The 26,876-nt window shown below is 40.9% G+C and overlaps 1 protein-coding gene across 1 annotated transcript in view; it reads left to right on the plus strand.

The window, feature by feature from the left end:
* Positions 1–203: 203 nt before the first annotated feature.
* LOC144527041 (catenin delta-2-like) overlaps positions 204–26,876 on the plus strand; it is a 162,433-nt gene continuing 135,760 nt past the window's right edge. The window contains exon 1 of the mRNA XM_078264871.1: positions 204–517. The gene's annotated coding sequence lies outside the window, so the exon portion shown is untranslated. The remainder of the gene's footprint in view (positions 518–26,876) is intronic.

Raw genomic sequence — 26,876 nt, forward strand, 5'->3', positions numbered from 1 at the left:
ATGTCGCTGCTGACACTGGTACCCACATCGTCTGTCAGTCTGTCTGGCAGGGATGGGGGGATGTTGTATTGGGAAGAGAGAGAGAGAGAGAGAGAGAGAGAGAGAGAGAGAGAGAGAGAGAGAGAGAGAGAGAGAGAGAGAGAGAGAGAGAGAGAGAGAGAGAGAGAGAGAGAGAGAGAGAGAGAGAGAGAGAGAGAGAGAGAGAGAGAGAGAGAGAGAGAGAGAGAGAGAGAGAGAGAACCTCTGCCGCTCTTCCTGCCGCCTCTCCTGTGCGCAGCGCTCCGGCCCGGCCGCTCCTTCCTTCCACATTTCTTCCCCACAGCTGGCTCTGTCCTCTCGGATGCTGGCTCTGCCTTCTCCTCTCCCACACATTGCAGTGGACCAAATATTTCGGAGGGTGGAATGACCTACTACCTGTTTTGCATGGTCTGAATTTCGGGAAATTCGCACGTCGGAAAGGAGGGGAGTGAAGACGGGAAAAGGAGGCTCTCCATCCCCCGAGGGAATTTATTTTACAGTAAGCAGGCGCAATGTCATTCCAGTTTCCTCATTCCGCTCGTCTCATACCTCCCATCTGTACAAATGCTGAATGAAAAAAAAAAAAAAGCTAGAATGTGACAGCCTGCTGGGAACATGGCTGGCTGCTGTATTTTTGTTCGAAGTGTGTGCCAGATGTTTTTGCTATTTTATGTCAGTTTATTCCGAGGCGTGGTATGGGTTGTGTTTTTTTATTATGACGCGCTAAATGGCTAAGTGGTGCGCTTGCATTGCTTGTGGACTGAAAATGGAACCCCCCAGCTAGACTCGCCATCCACCCATCCGTCCATCCATCCGAATGTGTGGGTCGGAGGAGGCGGGTGGTGGGCGGTGGGGGTTGGCGGACGCGAAAACCTTATTACTTTCAGATTGACCTAAATGTGAGCGATATTCGTACGACTATCACAGGTGGCAGCGGCTCATCGTGACCGGCTCCACCGTCTTTGTGTTGCCTTTGCAGGGCGATGCTGGGACGATCAGAAAATGTGTTTCCTCCTCAGCCATCACCAGGCATGTGAACTGGATGAAGAGCACCTTGCTGCCTGTGTGCTCCGGCCTGCCTGCCTGCCTGCCTGCCTGCCTACTTGAATCGCTCCACACAAAAAAACACCACAGTGTGTTTCCGATCATCAGCTCCAGGCTGTTTCTCCTCCACACTGTAGAGTTATTAATCTCATTCATCATCACTTTACCAAGATTACCGTGTTTCAACAGAGAGCATCATCATGTTTGCTTATGGTAATTGTGTGTGGATTTCTGCTCTGTGACCTGGCAGAAATTGGGGCCTGCTTGTGCCTACTTAATTAGCCTTCATATGTATAGCCTCTGCATGGCAGTTTATGATGCTTCACTTAAAGTTAAACCCGGTGCGGTCTCTTAAGGGATACAGTGTTGTGGATCACAGATCACTCCCAAGATGGTGGAGCTACCCAGTCGTAATAAGTAGTTTAATGTGATGGACATCGGGGAGTTGGGGGAAGCCAGAGAGATGCTTCTGATTAGGCCAGCAGAGCAGATTGTGTCTGGCAGTGAAATGTCTAATTAAATTTATTATCAACAGGCTGCCTGAATTTATATTGACCATTGTTCATGTACATTATGTTGTAGCAGATGTTTTTTATTAGGTTTGAGAGAAAAAAAACATGACAAAGATCAATGGATATGGCAGCCTACAAATGAGCTTACTAGTGTGATGTGTTCATATTTATTGAGGCAGCTGGTAGAGAACGGATTCTAGTTCCTCTGCCTTTTAATCTATGCATCCTGTGGGTGAAATATGCAACCGCAAACTAGACCAATGGCGAGTCCCACAGCTCCTATTTAACACTAGAACCAATCAAATCGTTGTCAAATTGTAGCACTTTATTCTTCATAGTATTACCTCCAACAAGGAGGTTATGTTTTCAGTTCGGTGTGTCCATTTTTCTCAATTTTGAAGTGGATCTGAATCATGGGACAGAGAGGCTACACAAGTTATTTTTTCCCTTTCGTTAACATTGCGAGATGCGGGCGTTTGTGCTGCATTCATGTAATGTCGGAATAATCAGAAAAAAATAGTTCCTGACTTAGAAAATTCACATTGCATTAACATTGTGAGATATGACATGCCTTAGCGTGCCCTTCTACTTTTGCTGCTGTGTTTTAAGACTGTGGTTCTAGTGTTGTACTGACTCTTCACTTTCAGCAGTAGGCCTAGTTCCTAACATTTTTGGCTTGTGACCCTTTAAAGGAGCAGTTCAACATTTCCAGAAATATGCTTATTCGCTTTCTTGCTGGGCGTCGAATAAGAAAATGGATGCTTCTCTCATTTTTGTATGCTAAATATAAAGCTACAGCTAGTAGCCGGTGAGCTTAGTTTAGCATAAAGTATGAAAGTAGGGGGAAACAGCTAGCCTGGACCATCCAAAAGTAACACAATTAACACTTGTTTGTACAAACACCAAAGTGTAAAAACAATAGTGGTTGAAGGGGATTGTGTGCGGGATTATTTCTTGGCTGGGTGCACTGACTTCCGAAGTCTAAACTGGTTACATGGCAACATGAATGTGATGACAGCTTCATATTTAAAGGACAGAAAAGTGCTTTAAATCTTCTCTTCTAACTAATGGCGTGAAAACATACTTTTGCTTTAAAATGTATACTCGTAAGCTTTTTTTTTTTCAAATAGTTTTTACAGACCTAAAGAGCTAAAACTATACCTTATTTTGAAGATAAGAAAAGAAGTCCGAATATAAGCATCTTTTGACCGCTCAGAATAATCTTGCGACCCCTTGTGGTGTCCCAACCTTCATGTTGGGAACCACTGATTCCACACTATCTGGCCCCACAATCTAAAATAGATATCCTTGTCAGTGTTTTTATACAAGCTCTTAACATGATCACAGTTTGAACTCTTTGTCTCCAGTAATCATTTGGTCTGCCACAGTGCACACAAACAGCTTGAGGTAAATTACTGCTACAAGCTAGATTAGCAACATCTCAAAGCCGAGCTCTAAACACTTAACACACACAGGTGAAACTGCCAGCCAGCGTTCCTGTCACACAACATTTAACTGATCAAAGAGCTGCTCTTCCCAAATGTTGCAGCATGCGTCCCTGTAACACACTGAACAGCATTACAGGAAGCCAGTCTTCAGAGTGCATTCACCTGCTCCTCTGGGGTATAATAGAGTACCCCCCCCCCCCCCCCCCCACCTCCAAACCCCTCTCTCCATTCCTCTGCCTAATTGCCAAAGATTCATGGTGGAGTGACCCTATAGTTGGATCCCTAGTGAAAAGTGATGCACTTCGCCATGGTTCAGAGAGGTGTTGAGTGCGTGTTCTCATCCTTTTCCACAGACTCGCCTCGGCTGCTGCAGCCTCAACAGGCTTCATTAAGTTTTTATATTAAGAAGATGATACATGAGATGTGGATCAACTCTTAGTAACCTCTCGCTGAGACAGATCCGAAATGTGAATTACTGCCGCTGTGCAACGTCTACAGTCAAAATAGTTTGTATCTACTGCTCTCTCGGTCTAGACTAATACAATTAATTTGGACAACATTTTAAAATTCAGCTCATGGGACCTGTGATATAGAGGGAATAGACAAAATAATAAAAACATTCCATAACAAATTACTTTTAAGGATTTCTCAGGTTTATTACAGTTTGGGTTTGTAGGTTTGGCCATGATTTTTAATCGTTATGATTACATCTTACTCCCCCAAAGTAAAATGTATTCATAAAGCTTTTTTCGTGCTAGTCCACGTAGCATTCCGGGACCGGATAAAAGCGTGCTCTGGTTTATTGGCATTTCTTTAAACCAGTCACAATCGCAAAGCTCTGCACGGAGCCGCTGTAAAATAGTCGTGTGAGAGAGAACTTAGATTGGACAGATAGTCTAGCTAGCTGTCTGGATTTACCCTGCAGAGATCTGAGGAGCAGTTAACCATAGTCCTCATAAATCCACCAGAGTTTAAAATTCCAACACAAAGAAAGCGGAATGAAACGGACAACAGGGGAAAATACATGCATCCGGCAGAATTTCAAGAAGAAATCAAGAAGAAACTGCAGAGAGAAAAAAACTAAAAACAGCCTCCACTGGTTGAGACTAGCCATACTACAGATACTGTATGAAGTATATAGGATGTGTTGACAAATACTTAATTAGTATGAGACATCCTATGACCCACTTTTGTAGCAGTATTACCATGATTTAGTAACTTCAAAGTTGGAGTTGTTTTTCATGAGTGGTTATGGTATTTCATCTACCCCCTGTAGAAGCAGCTGTATTTAACTGGGGAATTATTGATGGTGATGGTAGCACAGCATTAGTTGAATGGCAAATAATTGTGATCATGTAAATACTTAAAGTGGCCATATTATGCTCATTTTCAGGTTCATAATTGCATTTTGAGGTTGTACCAGAATAGGTTTACATGGTTTAATTTTCAAAAAACACCATATTTTTGTTGCACTGCACATTCCTGAAGCTCCTCTTTTCACTGTTTTAGCTACAGAGTGAGAACTCTCACTGCTGTAATGTCTTTGTTGGCAGTCGCACATGCGCAGTAGCTAGGTAAGATCACATCATCTAGCTAGCTGTTTGTTTCTACAACTTCAGTAGTAGAAGGCAGGATTAGCCGGGAGACTTCTTCTAAACGAGGGCACACTTCCAACTTTGCGTGGAATACCTGCAGAATAGGGACATGTAAGTAGTTCTTTTGTAGATTATGGTGAACTAGTGTGTGTTGTAACAGTGTTTTGCCATTCAGAACGAGCTAGCTAGCATGCTACGGTTAGCCACCTTGTTTCGGCTAGTGACGTAAAAAGCCGTGCCGATTTTGAACAGCTCACCCGGAGACTGAAGGCAGGACACATTCAGAAACCCCCACCGGATGTTTTTTTTTTCCAAGTTTCTATGCGTGTGGAAGCACCAGAGACACAAAATAACACCCCAAAAAAGTGTTTTTTTCATAATATGGGCACTTTGACACATTTGTATAAAATGAATAATATTTCATAATATCTCACATGTACTGCATACTATCACTATCAGTATACTGCACTTGCACCCTTATTGTATTCCTTGTCACTACCTGTGTGAATCAGCCATCTATTGTCCAAACCCGATAATCTCTACTGATAACTTTGCTCAGAAAGAGACACATAAAGAGAGGGAGAGAGAGAGAGAGAGAGAGAGAGAGAGAGAGAGAGAGAGAGAGGGAGGGAGAGAGAGAGAGAGAGAGAGAGAGAGAGAGAGAGAGAGAGAGAGAGAGAGAGAGAGGGAGAGAGAGAGAGAGAGAGAGAGAGAGAGAGAGTGAGAGAGAGAGTGTGTTGCCAGGTCATTGTATTCCAATCTGATTCATCTGATTCATATCGCAGCTGGCGCCCCCCCCCCCCTTCAGTGAGTAGATGGGGATGATAGGTTGCCTGGTCAACAACCTCTTTATTCCTTGAACCGTTCAGAGCAGAAAGACAGTAGGAGATGCAAAAATCAGGACAAGTCAGTGACATCATGGCCCATGTTTACTTGCAAGGCATATTAATATATATACAGTATATATTTTTTTTATTATTAATGTAGCACTTTTCAAAACATTATAAATTGCTTTAAAAAATGTAAGGAAAGCTAAAGATAACAGTAACATATGGGTCATTCCTGTTATAGAGCAACATTTCTGTTCCCATGAATTACTTCCTTATATTTTCTTTAAAATGAATCAAATATTAATAACAAATGGCTTGAATTATAGATAAAGGTCTTTTTATGACATAAACACAGACAAATGCACATTTAAAATACTTTACCTAACATTTTTTTTCGGTGCTTGATTTCCTCAGTGCAAAGTAATCAACTTCTTCAAGGACTATACGCCATCAAATTATAATTAACTCAAAATATTCTTTCATTATTTTATAGACCATGTTAAACTCTCTCTGATTATATATACATTTCAAGAAGAACTACAGTTATTTTTGACAATTTTAATCAAATACTGTGTGTCCCTGAAATCATTTTCCACCCTGTTAAGTTTGTAGTTTCGGTAATGTGCACAATGTAATTGATATTAGGTACACACATGCAAAATGAAATTATATTGGTGGGATGTGTAAGTTTGAATCTGATACAAATCTTACCATATCATTATCCTGGTGACTATTTTGCAGATAAACCTAGTAACCCCCGCTCCCTAAAAAAAAAATAGGCATAAAAGAACAATAAGCCGTTCTTTTGAAAGGAACGGAGCCATAAGATCCGGCTCCCTTTAAACAGCTGTAGTTCCCATCACTACTGCCCATGGTGACTACAATGGTGAAAGTTAGGTAAAGATCCTTGTTATGGTAAATAAACTAGTGTAACGTTTAGGAAAGGTTAGGCAACTATGTGCGTTGTTAAAGTTAGGAACAGGTCTTTGGTTACGTTTAGGGTTAGGGCTGGGTTCATGCTTCAAAAATATTCAATGCTGGTACCGGTACCGATACCAATACCGCGACTTTGATACCAGTTCCTAAACGATACTTTTTCCCATACCAATTTTAGAAAAAAAAAAGAAATTACAACATTACACATTACGGCACAAATCTTTTTATTTATTTTTCAGCTCCTACTACGTGAGCCCCATCTTTGTGTGTAACATAGGGTTTGTCCTGCCTGCCTCTGCGACGTGTAGCGTTAGACAGTCAATCAAAACAGTATTAGATCTTGGTAGAAGTATGCTGCGTGCTTATTGGCTCACTGATGCTGATGAGATTTACTCCTTAGGTATTGAAATGTGGTATTGAATGACGAGGCATTTTTCGATACTCGATACTTTAGAGGCAATTCGGTCGGTGCCTAAAAAGTATTGAATTCGGTACCCAGACCTACTCAGGCTTAAAGCAAGTGTTAAGTGCAGGTCTGTAACAGGATGCAAACTCTGGTCTCCTGCATCAAACTCAGGCACACTACACACCTGTCCACAAACCCAACCTTCAGACCCTTGTTACATAAAGAGGACACTACTTCCTGCATTTAAAATGGCTGTTACTGGACTAAGGTGAAGACCTAAATTAAGTCAGTGCTGGAGGTCTAAGCCATTGAGCCAGTGTTGACCCACATTGTATACGTAGTATATTAATACCGCCATCACTGATCAGGTGCAAAAATCAGGTGACAGAGTGACCACAAACCATTTCCTCTCTCTGCAGCTTCCACTTGTGGGTCCGGCTGTTTCACTAATGGATGATGACAAATAACAGTGGCACTTTGCTTCCCTGTCTCAGGCACTGAGTGGTCTACCCTCTTCTCCGCTGCCCTAAGAATGGAGTAGAGCGGGAGCTATGGAGAGGGTAATGGTTGTTTGTCGGACACATCATTTTTTCACTTGAGTTTTGTTCATTCCACTCGATGGTTGAGTGTGCACTCTTCAGCCGGAAAACTCTGTGTGCAAAATCACTTTGCACCAATATTTACAACGGCACCTATTGGGTTATGTATTAAACAGACCCTTGAAATTGAAAATGCAACCATGTCCTCACTCAGTTGAATAAGATCCTTTAGTTCAATTTGTATTTCAAACATACATGGAATACCTGCTCAGCCAAAAGAGCCCAACACTATTTTTCTTTATCACTGCAGCAATGGATACATGAGAGGCATCTCTATGTTGAACCAAGTTCATACCAGGGATGTCATCATTGCTTCAGTGAGTCCACCATCCTCTCGGTGTCTGGCAAAGCTAAGACCCTGTGTGTCCCTCTTCACCGGGGGAGACAGTAATACTCCTCCTAATCCACCTCTCACTGCATTGCTCACCCAATCAATCCCCTGCGGAGTGGGACGTTGCCAAGTTGCGGTTGCCAAGTTGTGGTTGCTGTGGCAACAAGGACTCGGATTTGCTGTGATGTCAGCCAGGTGCGGTGTGGCAGTTTGGGCTCTAACAAGGCCGACCCTTGTTGGGGATAATGAGCGAGACTGTGCTGTCATGGCGATGACTCTTTCTGTGTATGAGGGGAGGTCAGCGAGAGGCGACTCCCAATTAGCTTGGAGTGTGTGAGGGAGACGGTGAGTGGGTGGGTGGGTGTTTGGGTGGGTAGGAGTGGGACGGGAATATTTTCCCCTTCTGGTTTGTTACTGTATGTTTGTGTGTGGACAAATACTCATGTGTAACAAATATTATAATTGAGTTATAATACCCAAATTATTCTTTTTTAAAACTACTCTTCGCAAATGAAAAGTAATCACATTACTTTTGTTACTCAGCACAGCTCCGTCAAAGGTGCCTTAAACAAGTCCAACATTGGAAACCCGCTTTGTTCGTGTGGTGTTTCGCCCTGTAGTTGCGTTTTTTTCAAAGCTGTGTCTGCCATTTTGTTAGTTTGTTCTTAGATGCGTTACGATCTGTCACCTGGTTGCTACGTTTTTATAGAGGTAACGCCCAAAAAGGTCTCGAACACAGCAAAATAAGAAAATACAGGCAGAGGGCAGGATCTCAGCTGATACTTACAGTACACCAACACACACTTAGTGGGTCATACGTGATGATTTAGAGGGAATATTTGAAGTATATTGTGTTTTAGGAAAATCCTACTCATTGTGCCTTAAAATAGGCAGTCAGCCTACCTCTTGGAGACGTTTGCTGACCACCAACGTTAGCCCCTGGTGACTGCACACAAGTCCCATCCTTACAGTAACTGCATGTTTAACTAACACTCAAACTCCAAACCAAACCAGCTAAGATCTGAATGTAGGCTTACCAGTGACTAAGGTTAGCAAACCAGCTAAGAACCCACAACATCAGCGCTGCACCAAGCTAACACGTACCGAAGTCTGTCCATTGAACACAGAGAGACCAAACGGTATATATTTAGAATGTTCAATTAAGGAATATGTACTTATAATATACTATATTCTTGCTATTTACTAAATCAGCCATTACCAACTTTGTTCAGATTATTTTCAGACTTTAAATCAAGTGTCAGCATCAGCCATCAAAGCAAGGTCTCAAAGCTCTACAATGAATGCAGAATGTACATGCAAAATATTAGAAGTACCTTTGATTCTTCCCAATCAATGCCCTTTATTTACCTCTCACAATTTCAGTGGACTGAACATGACAAACATTAGGTACCCAAGGTTACAGACCTACAGCATTTACCTGCTCACTCAATCTATCACTGAAAATGCTGGTTGTTTTTTTGATTCGTATGCTCAAATGTAAGTGTGACTTTGCATGCCCTTGTCTTTTTGCATGTGTGCTTTGTGTGTTTTGCACTGGGTGGGCGTTAGGACTGGCGGCAGCCTGACAGCCGCTCTTTGTTTCACATGCCTTTCAGCATTTATGAACGCTTAGGTGTAAGTGGGCCTAACATAATTATAAATTAGCTTTTCTTATCCATAATGCTGCTGAGAGAAAGCCATTATGTCCTGTGGAGTGTTTTGGAGCTGTGAAGTAGAAAAGAATGACAAATTGTGGTGGTCAAACATCCATTCATCACTTATCACCTTGATGAGAACAATTCCCACTCTGCTTTTTTTCACTGACTGTGTTCTTATTTTTAGCCCCTTTGTGTTTTTATTCAGGCTTTGGTCCTTTTTGTGTCCAGTTTAATAAAACAATACATTTGCACTTCATATTGGCAATTAATTGATGAGATTACACGTCTTAAATTTGTTTCAACTTATTCCAGTGATGGAAATTAGTGAAAGTGTTATTTTGTTCTTTGTCCCCAACCACCCCACCCTCCTGGGCGCCATTGTTTAGTACCTTGCTGGTTGTTTCCTTTTTGCTGACATGGTGGTTTGTGTGGCTTCTGTTGCAGACTGCATGGTGTCAGTGTAAACCTTTGCTTCAGGCTGTGTCCTTGATTGTTTTCTGACCAAAAACATTTCCATTTTTCTAACCCCCAAAACTGAGCTGAAGGGGACATTTAATGTGAGGAAATGACCACTCGACCAATTAAATATAAAGATGGCGAAAAGCCCCCCCCCCACAAAAAAAAGCACAACAAAAAATGGGAGGGGATGCTATCTTTTCTCTTTCTCTGACAGTTTTTATTTCATAAGCATTTTTTAAACTTTAAAGGAGCATTTTGGTGCCCAAAGCCCTCATTAATTTATAACCCTGTGCAAGCATTTGCTTGCTTGCAGGTTTTGTATGAGTAGGTTTGTGTGTGTACGCGTGCAGTGGAGGAAGTGGCGTAAGGCCAGTGTAGCCCAGCTTTGTCTGGCTTTAATGCCTCTTCATTCATTGTACTCACATCGAGCCAGCACCCTGACAGCAACTAATCTCCTCTTTATCTTAAAGGTCTGCTCAGCACTTTGGTGTCCCATTCAGACGGGTGCAAACCAAAGATTTGCTGCACTCCTAGTTGACTGCTCTACTATGTCAATTAGTACGGAGGTTGGTTTAGCTCCAGCCTATCTCTAACCTAGCTGTAGTAGAATTTTCAGACATGTCTAGACATAGTAGGGCACTGTGTTTCATTGGAATACATTTCTAGAGGGAGAATATGTCTTTGCATGGGTATAAGCAACGCTATCGCCAGACAAGAATGCCAACATTAGGTGATTCTGCCGAACCATAGATTACTAATAGGTAGATTGCCATGACATTTGCAAAATATATTCACAGTAACCAGATAATTAATCCAATGTTGCCCTAATTACTGTTAAGACCCCTTTAGCAATTTTGTTTAAAAGAAAACACCTTGTGACAAAGTTTTTTTGGGCAGACCATATCTCCTCTCCCTTGAAGGGAGTTGCCAATGTTTCTCAGCGAATGTGCTCTAATGTGGCTCTCTGCATTGAGTGTTGACTAAATGAGGGTGAGAATCAGCAAGTTCAGTCAACCAATCATCAGCCAGACAAAAACGTGAATGACCTAAACATTTATGTACGAAATGACAAAGCATTGATCCCCATTTTTTGTCCGGGGATCTCCTTTGTTTTTATTCTACGTGATTTAATTTGACTGATTGAAGTTTCATTTAAAATACACAGTCTCCAGAAGTGAGTTTATTTCATGGTGTTATGACACTTTAGTTTGACGGTCTATACAATAGCATACATAAACAGTTTTAGAAATTAGAGGTAGATTTAGATTAATATCGGTTAGATGATAGAAGCTGGAGGCAGAGCTAATGATCAAGCTAGTCAAAGACAGTTAAGTTTAGCCTGACTTCATTTTTCAAAATTGTATAGCCTATATATGTACTGTGAATAGGAATTCCCAGGCTGATATGAAAATTAGGATATGACGTTATCTACCAACTTTAGAGCAGACTTTAGCTACTTTCTACGTAAGAGACTGATATATCCCATCAGCTGTTGGATGGATTGTTTGACATTTGTTACAGATATTCCTGCCGCCCTTACAGTGGATTTTAATAACTTTGGCAATCTCTTAACATTTTCATCATGTCAAAATTCTTATTTGTCCAATACTTTGGATTTTGACCAAATACCTGCAAAACTATAACATTCCCATCAGCCTCAGCTGTACTACAAACATGGTAAACATTATACCTGCTAAACATCATCATGTCAGCATTGTCATTGTGAGCCTGTTAGCATAATAATGATAGCATTTCTCTCAAAGCACTGCTGTTCCTAAATCACAGAGCTGCTACATAATGTGGTCATTTTTGCCAGTGAAGGGTCACTGCGTTATCTTTTCACACTTGTCTAGAAAATGAAATGGATTAGGTCTTGTTTCCATTAACCTTAACACTAGAGTTATCATTCATTTACATTTTGTCACAGCAATATCCAGCATGAAGTCATGAGTGTGCAAACATTGGGTCCTTTCGTGCTTCGATGATATGAGTTATCAGATTTGTTGATCCATCAAACAGCCCTGGCAATAAATGACCTGCCAATATTTTTCCTGCTCACAATGAACAACCTTTTTTATATCCAGGACCAAGAAAAAAGTACTTTTTTCCCCCTTGGAAATTATAAACGAAAACATTGACAAAACTAATTAGCTGGAAAGGTCTTGCTTTGAGATATTTAGACAAAAAATAAGCAATAATAGCAAATAATGAGGATGTTGTTTCCAGTCACCGACTGTGAAATTACCGCCGGCTCACAAGGCCACGCCCATGCTGTTTGTGCAGCGCTCTGGATTTGGATTAGATGAGAAGAGTGCTGTCATTGATCTGCCTGGCTGGGGGTACACACACTGATGCAATCAATAGAAACCCACCTGAAGCTCAACTTGTAGTAAATGAGCATATGAATGCTTTTTTTTAAATCTCTAGTGTGTGTCAGTGGTGTTTTGTTACATTTACCGTAATCTCATCAATCAATCTCTTCAGCTGTACAGCCCAAACTGAGAAATCTTGGTCTTATATTTGATCATAACATGTATTTTGATCAACATATCAAATCACTGACCCGCTCATGTTTCTTTCAATTAAGAAACATTGCCAAACATAGAGCTGTTGTTTCGCATTCTGAGCTTGAGATGATCATTCATGGTTTTATATCATCCCGGCTTGATTACTGCAACTCCATTTTCACCTGTCTCAGCAAGTCGTCCCCAGGACCGTATACAACTGGAGCAGGACTCTGCTGCAAGTCTGTTGACCAGGACCAGCAGGATGTCGCACATCACTCCTATTTTATACTCTGTATACTATATACTTTATTACATTGGCTTCCGATCAAGTTCAGGATCCAATTTAAAGTTTTTGTTCTGACTTATAAAGCATTGCATGGTCAGGCACCTGTTTATATCTCGGACCTGCTCCATCTGTACACTACTAACAGGTCCCTCAGGTCTTCTAACCAGAGATTACTGGTGGTCCCGTGCACTCGCTTAAAAACTAAAGGTGACCGTTCCTTTGAAGCGGTGGCTCCAAACCTGTGGAACGCCCTTCCTACTGTCTTACATTCTGCAGTCTCTGTCGATGCTTTTAAAAAGCAGCTGAAGACGCACTTGTTTAAATTCGCTTTTGACTCATGTTTGTAACTTTGGGTTTTAGGTTTTAATCTTTTTAATGATTTTCATTGGTCTTTCAATTTTTTTTCCCTTGCTTATTGTCTGTTGGATCCTACTGTATTTTTACAAATGTTTATCATGTGAAGCACTTTGTGACTTTGTCTGTAAAAGGTGCTATATCAAATAAACGTATTATTAGTATTATTATTATAGTTGCATGCAGGCAAACGTGAAGAGCAAAAGAGGCGGAACACACGACGATTTAGCTTTAAAAAGAAAAAAAGTATATACAGTCATATGCAGAATAACAATCCGCTCCCACCTCTCCATTCTTGCATCTCAAGTTATTAATTGAACTGTAAACAATGACCAGCGCACAGAAAAGATCTCTAGGCCTAGATATCCGCTGGCTACACTGGAACCCCCGAAATATAGGCTAAGAACAGAGCAATTTGCAAATCTGAGATTGTATTTACTGTTATATCACATGATTATATTTAACACTAAGTCCTAGCATATTTGGAAACTTATTAGAATACAGATTGAAATTGTTGAAGTTATTATTTTTCATAAGTTCATCAGAGACATAGAAAAGATTGATGTATTTTCATCAGCTTTGATGTCAGAAAGAAAGCAGAACATTTACACTTGGGAAATAGAATGAGATGGAAATGAAATAAAATCAAAGATGCTTGTACTTTTTATAACCCTTGTGAATCAGCAATTGGACACTCTCTGTCAGCTATGTGGGACTTTTTTGGGTGTTTTATCACCAGACCCAGTCAGGCAAAAACAGCTCCAGCATTTGGCAGCTGCTGATTGAAAATGTCACACACTGCCTACTTAAAAACAGGCCTGGAAGCCAGAATGAGCTTCTGAACGTAGCTCAAAGGATTTTTTTTTCTTTCTCTCAGACCTTCAAACTTTGACTAAAAAGGATTTGTCAGGTTGAGCTTAGCGTTTCACTGATGACTAAGCATTGTGTCTGACGGAGAGATGAAGAGACTTTGCAGTTTATTGGCTAAGGGTCAAATCCCTCAGAGATTTCCACTCAGCTGGCTAACATACTGCACTCCATGTGTTCAAGTACGCAAGTTACAGCTGGGAATTCCTTATTTGCACTCCTCTCAGCTGCTGTCGTAAAAAAAACAGTGTGTCCTTACTTATCTTAGCCTCAGGCTAAGTTAATGAATGTCATTGATTTGTTGCATTGAAATAACACTGTGTCCTCAGTTAACTCCCTTTCAGCTTAATTAATGGAAGACATTGATCAGACAATGATGAGCTGGATGTGTATCTGCAGAGCCAGAAATGTATGTTATAGGCACTTACATTAATATGCATCACATTTTGATTGCCAAACTACTTTTTATTTATACAAGGAGTCATGTTGCATTTACAGGCATTTCAGATGTTTGTGCTAAATCGTTACGTAGGCATGCATACATGCTCACAATGACAATGCTAACACGTAGGCTAATGATTACCATGTTCACATCTTAGTTAACACTAACGTTTGGTAATTAGCACTTAACACAAAGTGCAGCTGTGAGAACATACACTATGGTCTATACCAAATTTGATAACCATACATCCAGTAGTTGTTGAGACATTTCACTTAAAGGTCCCATATTAGGCAAACAACTACTACAACATGTTTACATGCTTTAATGTTTAAAAAAACACTTTTCTCATACTATCTGTCTGAATATACCTGTATTCACCTTCTGTCTGAAACGCTCCGTTTTAGCGGCTGTATCTTTAAGCCCCCCTCCCGAAAAAGCCCAGTCTACCCTGATTGGTCAGTGTTTCCGGGACATGGAAATCTCACTTTTTACTTTTTACAAATGTCAACTTCATGGTGGCACTAGAGGTAACGTCAGGGAATCAGGATCTATCCTTTGGGAACCATGAATGTGTACAAAATATCTGTGCAATCTATTGAACAGATATTTTAGTCTGGACCAAAGTGGTGAACCAAGTAACTTACTGACATCGTGATCCATAGAGCCTCGCCGCTAGCATGGCTAAAAATCAACATTTTGTGTCCCAACTTATCATAATGTAATTATGTTTTGTTTTGTTACTGATATTAACACCCCTTTAACTGCATAAGGAAACGATTTAATAAAGTGAACTTTATCAATTTGTTTTAATTGTGTGCCTTTAAAACATTTACCAGAGCAGGAATTCATTTGGCACAAGTATAAGTTAGATCTCAATGGTTGTTTTTTTTTGGCTTCTCAGAATGTGCACATTTCTCCATCTCTTGACTCCACTAAAGATTTGTGTCATTTCCACCTTCTTTACTCTTGCCATGTTTCTCCGTTGGTTTCTCCCTTGCTTGTGTCTCCTCTCTCTGCATCTCTTCCTTCAAAAAGTCTCCATTTTAAAAGTCTGACTGACAGAATGACTTATTATAACTTGATGCAACAGATGTTTAAAATAATGTCATATGTCTACCCTATGAAATCACATTCATTTGTCTGCCTCATGGAAGCAGTTAGTGTTTTAGCCTGCTAGCTTTAGCACAGAAGGTACGTTTGTATTTACTCCTGTGGCGCGTGAGCTAGTTACTATATTAAGTTTAAAGATATAAGGTCACTGTTATTATTGCTTTTCCTGTGAAATTCTGAGAATATTTGATGTTTGATAGTACGTGTCCATATACACATATGCGTTGTTTTTACGGATGGGATCGCACCGCTTCCTAGCATTGCACGGTAGTGGGCAGTCCACCAGTTTCTCTTCACTGACCACTGACAAGCAAAGAAAAGAGTCTACACTCTCCTACAACCGGCATGGCTGCAGCTGATGGGACGAAAGCGTCACGTGGGGCTTGCTGCTCCCAAATTTAAAAATCACAACCATAATGGTGGCTCGTTCTGAATACGGCTGCTCCCATAGAAATGAATGGGAAGCAGGGAAAAGACGCTGACAATGGACACACACCTTGACTCCTTCTTTTCTACTTAAATTTCCCCTCATATGAGGATCTAGTCCCCTGCCACTTGAAATGTGAGGCCTGGCCTCTTAGGTTAAAGCATGGAGAGGAGAGAATATAAGACAGCAGAAATGCGAGTGAAGAAGTGGATACAAGTGCAAAAGGAGGCAAGAAGAGGCTATATGTACGCAGTGAACATTCTTCACCAGTGACTGTGCGAGCCAGTGACACATGAAATATGAGAGACAGCAGCACTCTCCACTATTTATAGCACTGCAAGAGAGAAAGATGGAGAAAGCGGCCACACTACATATACTTCAGGGCAGAGTTGGCATAATTTTTTCATTCGCTAAAGAGGAATTACGCCCAATTTTTAGAATCAACATATGTAGAGGCAATGGCATCAGACAGGCCAGTCCGTGTTCGTGAGCATATACAAGTTCCTTCCATAGTGAGAAGCTAAATAAGTCCCTGGCCATCAGTTTTCTTTTTTAACTCACAGAGTTAAACAGATGCCCAGGGGAAGCACTGGTCGTGGCTTTGTGTTGTCGCTTTGTGATGATTCAAACCCATCTGTAGCTTAGCTGTTTTTGTACAAACTGCTAAAAATGTATCAGTGCTGCTGGGGATGCAACAGCATGTCCTGTTCTGCGGGAGATAATGATGAAAAGAAGCCAAACGGAGCAGAGTCAAAGTGGGCACGCATCTAAAAGAATCCTTCCAGTTATGTGATGTTATGTTTAGATTGATGCTTTGACCTGTGAGTATGAATCAAAGGAGGCTGGAAATCATAATTTGGTTCTCATTAGAAATAGGTTACCACTGCTATTGCTAATTAATAGGGGGGAAGGGAGACTGTGACTATGTATAGATAGATGAATATTTGAGGAACACTCATCATTAGACATCATCCCCTACAGCATATTGTTTTTGATGCAAGTTGATTACGATTGAGAATTGCATAACGTGTCAGTACTGTTAAGCCAAAGAAGCATCAGCACATCAGATAATTGGAGGAAAACTTTGATTTCTGATGCCGGATAAAGAAATAGCGTGACCCACCACTTTTACCTTAACAAAGAAATATAGAATAGCCATCCTTCCTCTTTTGTTTTTCCACGATATAAAAAAGTATAATTTCTGCAGTTTAAAAAAATGCTGAGTTCTTTCGGAAAGCTCTTTGCTTCTTGACATTTCATTTATTCTCACAGTGTCCTGACTTGTCCAAACCACATTTAGCACAGCTGCTTGATGCTGCCGTTCTCATGCTCGCAGTCGAAGCTGAGGGCAGTTCCACCTCTTTGATGCTGCCTTCCATAAGCGATTTCTTCAGTGATGTCATTTCTTCAGAGAAAAGCCCTTCAAAGTCAGGCTGATGTATTATGCATGGCGCTATAGTAGCTAGGCAGTGTGCTAGTAGTGCTCTGGGGTGGTGGTGGTTATGATGCTCACAGTGCTGAGAATAGCAATGGGAAGCCTTTGTACTGTGGGGTCTATAGTTAATGTTTTTCCTCTCTCAATGTATGTTCTATTTAAGTGCCATCATTGTGGACAACCACTACAGATATTAGTGGACTCTGCTTACTTTGAAGGAGTGTGCTCTGGACAACTAAGTGCAATGTAAGAGAAGTTCGTTTTTTTAGTGAGTTATTTACTCCATGCTGCATTATTTATGCAGCATGGAGAGTTGTTAGCATACATGTAGATATTAATAGATTCACAGCAAAGCAGACACCTCTCTCAGGCATTATTGATGGAGTTTAGCGCATCAGTCTCAGCTTTATAGCTGGGATGTATCTTAAGGTATTTTCTCAAACTAAGGAATTGAACCTGTGGTTTTACAATAAGTAGACCCCCTCTGCAAATACAACTCTGCCCCACTTATTTGCTCCACAGATGAGCATGTAAACCCTCAGGAGGGTAGTTCTGAAAAAAAAAAAAAAAAAACCTTCCGACAAAACGACGAAGCAGTTAACTTTGAAGTGTCTCAGCCTGTAACTTTCATTCCTGAATCCTCTCGTTCACCAACAGCTTTGTCATGATGCAGAGACTTCTGTCATCAAGCAGATTCCTTTGTGGGTGGAGGAGGGCAGTGCAAGTTTTAATTTGTCTTTGCACTGTGTTTGTCACCGCCGCGGTAATTATACCATGTGGTGAAGCCGCTCGCGAACGTAGCTTACCCAAAAGGATCTGTGGGAAATATGTATAATTCATGATGTTGATAGTATTTTTAGCTTCTCCGACTTGTTGTTTATAGACAGCGATGTAGCGTTAAACAAGGGCTACTTTGTAATGAAGATGTGGATCTACTCCTTGACTGAACAGTTTGTTTTCCTCCTTTTTTTAACTTCCACCCGTTGCCCGCTGAGAGGTTGCGCTGAATGAGGTAGCCCCTTTCTGGGTTTTTTTCCGTCTCAGGTTCTCCCTTCTGTATTTTTAAATGTAAGAAAATCAACATCATCATCCGTGTTAATGTCATTCTTTATTCTAATTGAACTGATGTTTTTCTTTCAAGCTAAAACACTGAGCACATTCAAAGCAGTGCCATTACACTACATGAAATATTTAATGTCTTAAGCTCTGAGTTTCCCTGTTCGTTAGAGTGGCATAATTTATATAAAAAAGCTAGGAGTGCTTTCTTTCATTTTTAATTGGAAACGACTGACTTCATGATGTGCGGGTCATGAGAAGCAGATCTTTATGAGCACTAATCAGATGTCTGCTCAGCATATGCAACACGATTGACTTTGCTGTTGAAAACTTTGTTCTTCTAAAAAGTGTGTACCTGTGTGTGTGTGTGTGTGTGTGTGTGTGTGTGTGTGTGTGTCGAAATGTGATTTCAGCATTTTATTGAACAAAGTGGGAAACCTGGTGCCCTCTCTGTATCTCTTCCTCCCTCTCAGTGTGTATGTGTGTGTGTTCTTTAATAAGAGCACATTAGCAGTGACCTGCAGTATCTGGAGGTCGGTTTCTCTCTCTCTCTCTCTCTCTCTCTGGCCTGCGGTCATCCCGAGGTGCTTCCCTGTTGTTGTCCCATCAACTAGCCAGCAGGGGTCTCCCATGGCAACTCAGTACTCTCAGCCAATCACAGTCAGCCTCTTTGGACACTGTCCGTGACTTGTTTCTTAAACTAGGGTTTAGGTGCTGCACAGCAGGTCCAGTGTCATTTCTGACAACAATCCATCACTTCAAATCTTCAAATCTAAAGCTCTCGGATGACCCTGATGAAGGCCACAAGCCGAAACGCGTTGGTCTTACAATAAAGTTATAATACAATATAAGTTGTATAAACAACAAGTGTTGCTGGAGTTTTGACCTCTTTTGATAAGGCCTGGCTCACAGTTGGTGTACCAGTTAATCTCGGTGTTGGAAGTTGTTGAGATCAGGGCTCTGTGCAGATCATTGAACTTCCCCTCTCACCACGCCTGGGAAATTCTTTCTTTATGCACCTGCATCTTTTTGCACAGGGGCATTGTCATGTTGACCTTCCCCAAACTGGTGCCACAAAATTGGAAGCACATTATTGTCTAATCTACAATATAATTGTGTGATGCAGCATTATAATTTCTTATAACTAAGGGGCACTACTTTTTCTGAAGGTTGCTAAACCTTGACCAAAACACAAATGCATTGTCCACATACTTCTGGCCAAATAGTGTATACATCCATTACCAACTGCTGATTGTTCTTGCTTGCTAATTTCATTTATGTTAGTCAGCTCTTGTCGATGTGCATTATCCTGAACTATTCTGTAATGAGATTTGTTAATCAGCTAAATGAGCACAGAGCAGTCAGTGAGTGAGGATTAGATCAACTGCAGGAGGTTCTCTCAGCCATTAACTCTAATGCCAGTGATATAAGATTGGCCCTTTTACACCTTGTATGTCTCCACACTAAAAGAATAACCTTGAAAGAACTTTCCTATAATATTATGCCCAGATTCATCAATATGCCTCGGCTCTCTCCGACCCAGGATCAACACACATCCTGGAGATAAACCTGCGGTTGAGATTTGTTTTGATATGGCAGCATTTTGATGATGATTTCCTCAGAATGTCTTCACTTGACAAGATCATGAGTAAAAGATGAGGCCCGTATGATCGTAATCTTTGACCAGTTTCATGTCCTAACTCTAAATATGCAGACTTTTCAGTTGGATGATGAGTTGAATTCCACCAAATGAAAAATTGAAAAGAAAATTAGACTCCATGGTAATGCTACATTTATATGGGGTATGGAGGCCATGGATATACAGGAACATCCTCCTGATGGAGTCTAGACACTGGTGGTGGTGGGGATGAAGGGATGAAGGAAGAACCTGAAGATCTGGATGGATGTGATGTAGAGCGGGGCTTCTAATGATGGAGGAACCCTGTGGCGCTGGGAATGATGAGAACTGGAGGTGAATTGGGTGGAGGAGGGTCGCATCGATTTTGCCTGAAATGACAACTGACAGCAGAAGAGAGGAGTTTGAATGCAACAATCTGATAGCTCACAGAGATTGTGGCAAAATCTGGTTGGTTTTACTGAAAGAGTGAACGCACCGAGTCAGCTGATTAAGTTGGGAGAGAGAGAGAGAGAGAGAGAGAGAGAGAGAGAGAAAATGTGAAGCATAGAAGTCTTCCTGAATGAACTGATGCTAAGCTGCATACCCATAAGAAGGTCTTATTATTAAGTCTTCACTTTGCTTTTTAAATGGTCAAGTTGGTTTAAAATGTAATGATTTGTTGTTAGTGTTTCATAAACCTGCATTTAAAGATGCATGGTCACTTGGTGCCAGCACAACAAGCTGTAAACATATTTACATATACCTTTTAAAGTCGATTGCAAAGAGTGGATTATTTGCACATTGAGCAGAAATAAAACAACAGTAGCGTTTGTGTACACCTGATCATGTATAGGTCCAATATTAACTCTCTTTTAGCTCTGTTTTGCTCTCCATTAAACTCCTGAAGAAATAATTTGGATGCTAAATGCTCCACTATGTTCTCCAGCTAGTCACCAGCTGTGTCTGTCTGCTCTGCAGGTAGTGTACAGTGACTTTTTTAAGAGCTTTTCCACTGAAAATGGCTGCCTGCTGCGGCTGGAAACAAGGTTGATGAGAGCGGTGAGAGTGAACCATTGCTGAGATGATGAGGGGAACTGCAGAGTTGGTCATAATTTTCTGTAGCTTCATCACTAAACATCATTTGACCCACTGTTAGGTAAAAATTCAAATATTGATAATAATATTAGAGCAGCTTGAAGATGTTTCCCAGTGTTATTTCTTGCTCCATTCTCACATAAAGATCATTACCCCCTTTCCTGCTGAATCAGACCCAACCTTCACACAACGTAAACTGCTATGTTGAAACAGGACCAAGATATTCGTCTTACTGTGAATAGTCTCATTTGGTTTAATGAATGCCCTGCTGTGCATTTGATTATGATGATGTTACTGATTTACAGTATATGGACACACGTTTTACAAAATTACAGTCCATCAGTAAGTATAATAATATAATTCAGTTAGCCGCTAGCTGTCACGGTGATTGTTTAATTCAACTACATACCACGATCACCAAGGAGACGTGAAGGAAACACGGGCGCTATTAAAACGTTTTACACTCCCGCACACAGATCACTGATTAAGGATCTAGCAATGTTGTGACAAGATGTTTTCTGATTTAATTTGAGTCAGTCCCCAGCAGACTGACTCAATGTGCCGAGGTGAAGCTTCGTTGGCTGTAATGACACAGTCCCTATGGCAGAGCAACATATGGTGTGTGTGTGTGTGTGTGTGTGTGTGTGTGTGTGTGTGTGTGTGTTAAGCACATTGACAGAGAGGCCAAGTCATATGCTGTATGCCTGCTTGTGGGCTATACAGTGTGTTGAATCGTTATGTAATACTGAGCAAAATGAGCAAAATGAGCAAAAGAAGTCAGCAAAACTGACTTACTCCAAACGGAATTGTGGGATATTGCTTTAGTTGGAATGTAAACTGCAATGAATGAACTATGTAAGGTTAGTTTCATAATGTACAGAGTGGTCAAAGCAATCACCTTAATTATGTGAAGGTTGTTAGAACTTGATGAAAATGACTTTAATGTTAGGTGAAATCAATAGACGGGTTTCCGAGTGACATCATTATGACAAACTGGAAGTACTAAGAGCTTATGGAAGATCAACAAAAGATATTGTTTTTGTGCCAAAGAACTGCAGATTTCCTACTGGAATATGTGTCATGTTAGGTAGCTAAATCCGACAGACGTCTATGAAAGTAAAAGAGTTTGGAAATGTGAGGATAAGTACCATTGCAAATGTACCTCTTAAGAGTGATTTCACTAGTTTTCCATCAAGTGACTTCATTTCCAAATACAGAAAATGTCCATAATAAGCTATCATGGCATTGTGATGAGTTTTCTCCCCCCTGTGCTGTCACCGGTGGAGACGGAGTGAGCAGGCGTTTGTTATGGCTTGATTTTAGGTTGGACAGTAAATCTTGTTCTGCATGGGATTAAAGATTGTATTCTAGTATCTGTTCTGTTCCTTGTTGTGTTTAAATCTGAGGAAAAAAACTTAAAGTATACACTGACTGGATCTATCCGACTGTGAGTGTTTTGTGTGTGTGTGTGTGTGTCATTGATTAGCTCCAGAAAAGTCAGTTGAAAGCCACAGAAATCACAGCTGATCTGATTTCTACATTCACTGCTTTGGTCCAACCTGACTTGTTAGCATTTCTGTGAGCCCTAAAAGCTATGATGATGTCTTAGAGCAAGATTGTACTTCTGTTAGATTCTTATTGTTTTCCCTCAAACTTTTCTCTTTGGTGCGACTCTTTTTCTACCGACTTGAAAGACAGCAACTACAAATGACGTCAAATTCACTTCTTCCATATTATATATAATATTCTAGTGCCATGGATCTCATTTTGTTAATGATGCCAATGCTGTGTGTGTGTGTGTAAGTGTCTCTTGCTTTTAAATAGGTCCACCAAATCCTTCAGATTCATTACTAATCCTGGTGTCTACAACTGATATGTACGGTGAACCCCTGACGTTTTCCTCTGCCCCTGTAGTTGCTTTTTCTGCGTGATATTTCATAGGATGAAAGTATATGCATTTTTGTTCTGCACTGAAGTTTAGAAGATTAAATATAGTTCAGCTATCTGTTGTTATGTGCTAATAATGTGGTTGTCACAGGTCTAATCAGTCACATTAGCTGCAGTGTTTGTTTTGTCAAGAGCAAGCCTGAAGGCTTGCTAAACCTTAAAGACTATCATCAAGCTGTCATCCCTCAACACCTGAGTTCTACTGTAACACTGCTGTCAGACTACTATTTATAGCTTCTCCTGCTACACAGTCACCTTGTTCTTCAGACTCTTCTACAATATTTACAGTATATTGGTTAACTAATGATCTTCCTTCCTTTCTGGGTCATTAGCCAAGTGCATGTGAAGCCTGACTGTGCTGTTTCAAAGTGAAACACCCAGGGCTGTAATTGAAGTTATTACTGTAGTTGTCTATGGAACTTTACACTAAAGGTATTTTGATTATATAATCAGCAGTACTTTCTATCACACACCAACAAACATCAGTGAGCATCATTAGCATCTACAAGCCCAAAATAGTTGTGGCCGTTTGAAATGAGAACACAATCATCCAGTGATCATCCAATTGAATTGTGATCCATATTCAGTGAGCCAGGCACCCAGGCAGTAAAACAACAATGCAGCGGCAGCTTTCTGAAGTGGTTTGGCAAGTGTTTTCCTTGTAGTGTAACTGGCTTTGTGTTTTAATGCTTTTGATAATACATTTTTATTAAATAATATCGCCTCTTAATGCTTTGTCATTTGAGCTGCTATCCTTAAGTTGCACGCAGAGGGATGCACACTTTATCACAACAGTACAGTAGGCATGTGTTTGTGTGTGCATTAGTGTGTGTGTGTGCTTAATATAAATGTCCATTAGCATCTGGACGTTTACCATGGATAGATTTGGCTGATGGATGATTAACCCTCAATGTTACTTGTAAGGCCATCTGCCATTGTCTGCCAGTGACAGTTCTGTAGTGAAAAGTCATTTTATTTAAAGGCCATGCATATGGTTCACCCACACAGGTGATTCCAATTGGCGGATTAGACCTCTTCTCAGGATTGGGTTGGGCTGTACTGACTGCATTTGATTGACATCTCCCTCGCTCTCCAGTTAGCTTTGTTAACGGTCAACGGTCCAGGGACTTCATTTAAGCACCTAAAAATTACATTCATATACAGTTAATTTACATTAGCTATCTTTACAATATGTGTAATCCTGGAAGATGTTTTATCAAAATAACAAAATTGAAACTGCCAACGCAAAATATTAAAACCGTCCACTGTTAACATATTTTTATTTGGTTTCCCTACAATAGACCCTTTTCCACAACATGTTCACTTGTCATAGTAGGACAAGCATATTACTAATCAGCCAAGGGCTACCTTCACTTCAAGTGTCCCAGTAAGCCATGACAGTGTGACAGTGTGCCAGCATGCACAACACAAGCACCCTGAAACTGAAGCAGCTAAATGGTATTCAGCCATCATTAATTTTATTATTAACACCTTAGTTGTTTCTACTGTGACATGTTACATTCCAATATCTGCAACTGGTAAGGCATGATTAACCCGTTTGTGGGTTATATTTAGGCAACTAGAAGCACTTGGTTAAGGCTGGAAAAAGATGATTCGAAAGAAAGATTCATCTTGGTTAAATACTGAAAACGTCAACACTGAGTTTAATGGACAAGATGGGATGTACAATATTGGCACTTTGTTTTCTATGCAAGCTCCAACACATTCTCACTCTCCCATCGCGTAAAATACGGACGCTTGGTCATGTGCCTTTGGCGGGTTTTTTTCACGCTAAAAGTCCCCTTTAGCGTCGGGAATCTTGGCGTCCTTTGCCGTTTGTTATTCACGCTAAAAGTGCGTCCTTTGCCGTTTGTTATTCACGCTAAAAGTTTCCTTTAGCGTTGGGACTCTTGACGTCACTTTTGATGCTCTGGGTCGGGACGTACTGACTGACGTGGCACAAGAACGGGACAGTTAGATTTAGAAAAAGATCGTGGGTGGGGTTATAAAATGTATGTTTCTGTGACACGCGGTACAAGAACGGGACAGTTACGTTTAGGAAAAGATCGTGGGTGGGGTTATAAAATGTACGTTTCTGTGACATGCGGTACAAGAACAGGACACAAAACCCGGTCTCTTGGGTGAAAGTCCTGTGTTGTTTGACCCATCCACCATCCCAACCTGCCTCATGCGGCATTTTGGTCTTTCATACTACTCGCTACCATTGCCGCTCTTAATACTACGTCATCTTACAGCGCCACAGTCGCGCTTCTGCTCTGTCCGGTGCGTTTCATACATGCGCTGAAGGGTGCTTTTTGCTTCGTATCTGACGCTGAGAGCCAAGCGTCTGTATTTTATAAGTTGGGAGTGAGAACGGGTTGGTATGTTTACATCCCGGTGGCATTTTGACATGCATCATCTCAGGTAGACACATGTAAAGTTGTTGGGATATACCACTGTTATATTGTATTGACAGGAATTTCATCACATTCGCTTGCTACTGTACCTTAATGAATGCTTCTGTCTGTATCACACATCCATTGTGTGTTATGGGCGGTAACACAGCCGGTGTGTGTTGCGCTTATAGTGGTGGAGCTTTGGAGCCAGCAGAACAAGCTGTAAACACAACACTGACATAAACCAGAATCAGAATCAGAATCAGAAAAGCTTTATTGCCAAGTACGTTTTTTACACATACAATTTGTTTTGGTGTTGTAGGTGCACGTCACACATTCTCTAAAATAAGTTAAACAAGCAGGTTAAACAGAACAAACAATATAAGTATAAATATATGTATATATATATATACACACCCAGAATGTATTAAAAATAAGAGAGTAATAGTTAAGATAAAAAGAGCAGATTAAATACAGTGGCATGTAGAGCCAGAGGGGGGGTGTGGAGAGAGTCAGGCTGGTTTCCGGGCCTTGTTGATAAGGCTAGTGGCAGAGGGGAAAAAACTGTCCTTGTGACGTGAGGTTTTGGTCCTGATGGACCTCAGCCTCCTGCCAGAGGGGAGTGTCTCAAAGAGTTTGTTGCCGGGGTGTTGCCATAATCTTTTCAGCACGCTTCAGAGTCCTGGTGGCGTAAAGGTCCTGGAGCGGCGACAGATTGCAGCCAATCACCTTCTCAGCTGACCGAATGACACGCTGCAGTCTGCCCTTGTCCTTGGCAGTGGCAGCAGCGTACCAGATGGTGATGGAGGATGTGAGGATGGACTCGATGATGGCTGTGTAGAAGTGCACCATCATTGTCTTTGGCAAGTTGAATTTCTTCAGCTGCCGCAGGAAGTACATCCTCTGTTGTGCTTTCTTGATGTTCAGCTCCCACTTGAGGTCCTGGGAGATGATAGTTCCCAGGAAGCGGAAAGACTCCACAATGTTAATTGTGGAGCCACAGAGGGTGATGGGGGCAGGTGGGGCTGAGTTCCTCCTGAAGTCCACAACCATCTCCACTGTCTTTACAGCATTGAGCTATAGGTTGTTTTGCTTGCACCACTTCACCAGGTGGTCAGCCTCCGACCTGTAGGCGGACTCGTCTCCATCAGAGATGAGTCCGATGATAAAATATATATATATTTTTATATATAAAATATAAAGTTGATAAAGCGTTTAACTATAATTTTAAAAGGTACCATTATACGCTTGTTTGAGTTCTTTGCACTGAAAGTCGTGCCTGTGTTGTGTTCAGCGATCAATGCAGAACACACATCAGATGATTGTAGAGTTCAATCTCCGATACATGTTTCATTTAGTTTGTCTAATTAACTGTGCTGTTTTAGATAACAAGATTAAAAGAAAAATCGAAAAGGGTAACACGAAAAAATGAAAGACATACCTCCGCTGTGGACTCTTAATAAATACACAATAAGACATAGACAGCGCTAATTACATTGT

Source organism: Sander vitreus, chromosome 12 (assembly GCF_031162955.1).
Source record: "Sander vitreus isolate 19-12246 chromosome 12, sanVit1, whole genome shotgun sequence".
NCBI classification, from domain to species: Eukaryota; Metazoa; Chordata; class Actinopteri; order Perciformes; family Percidae; genus Sander; species Sander vitreus.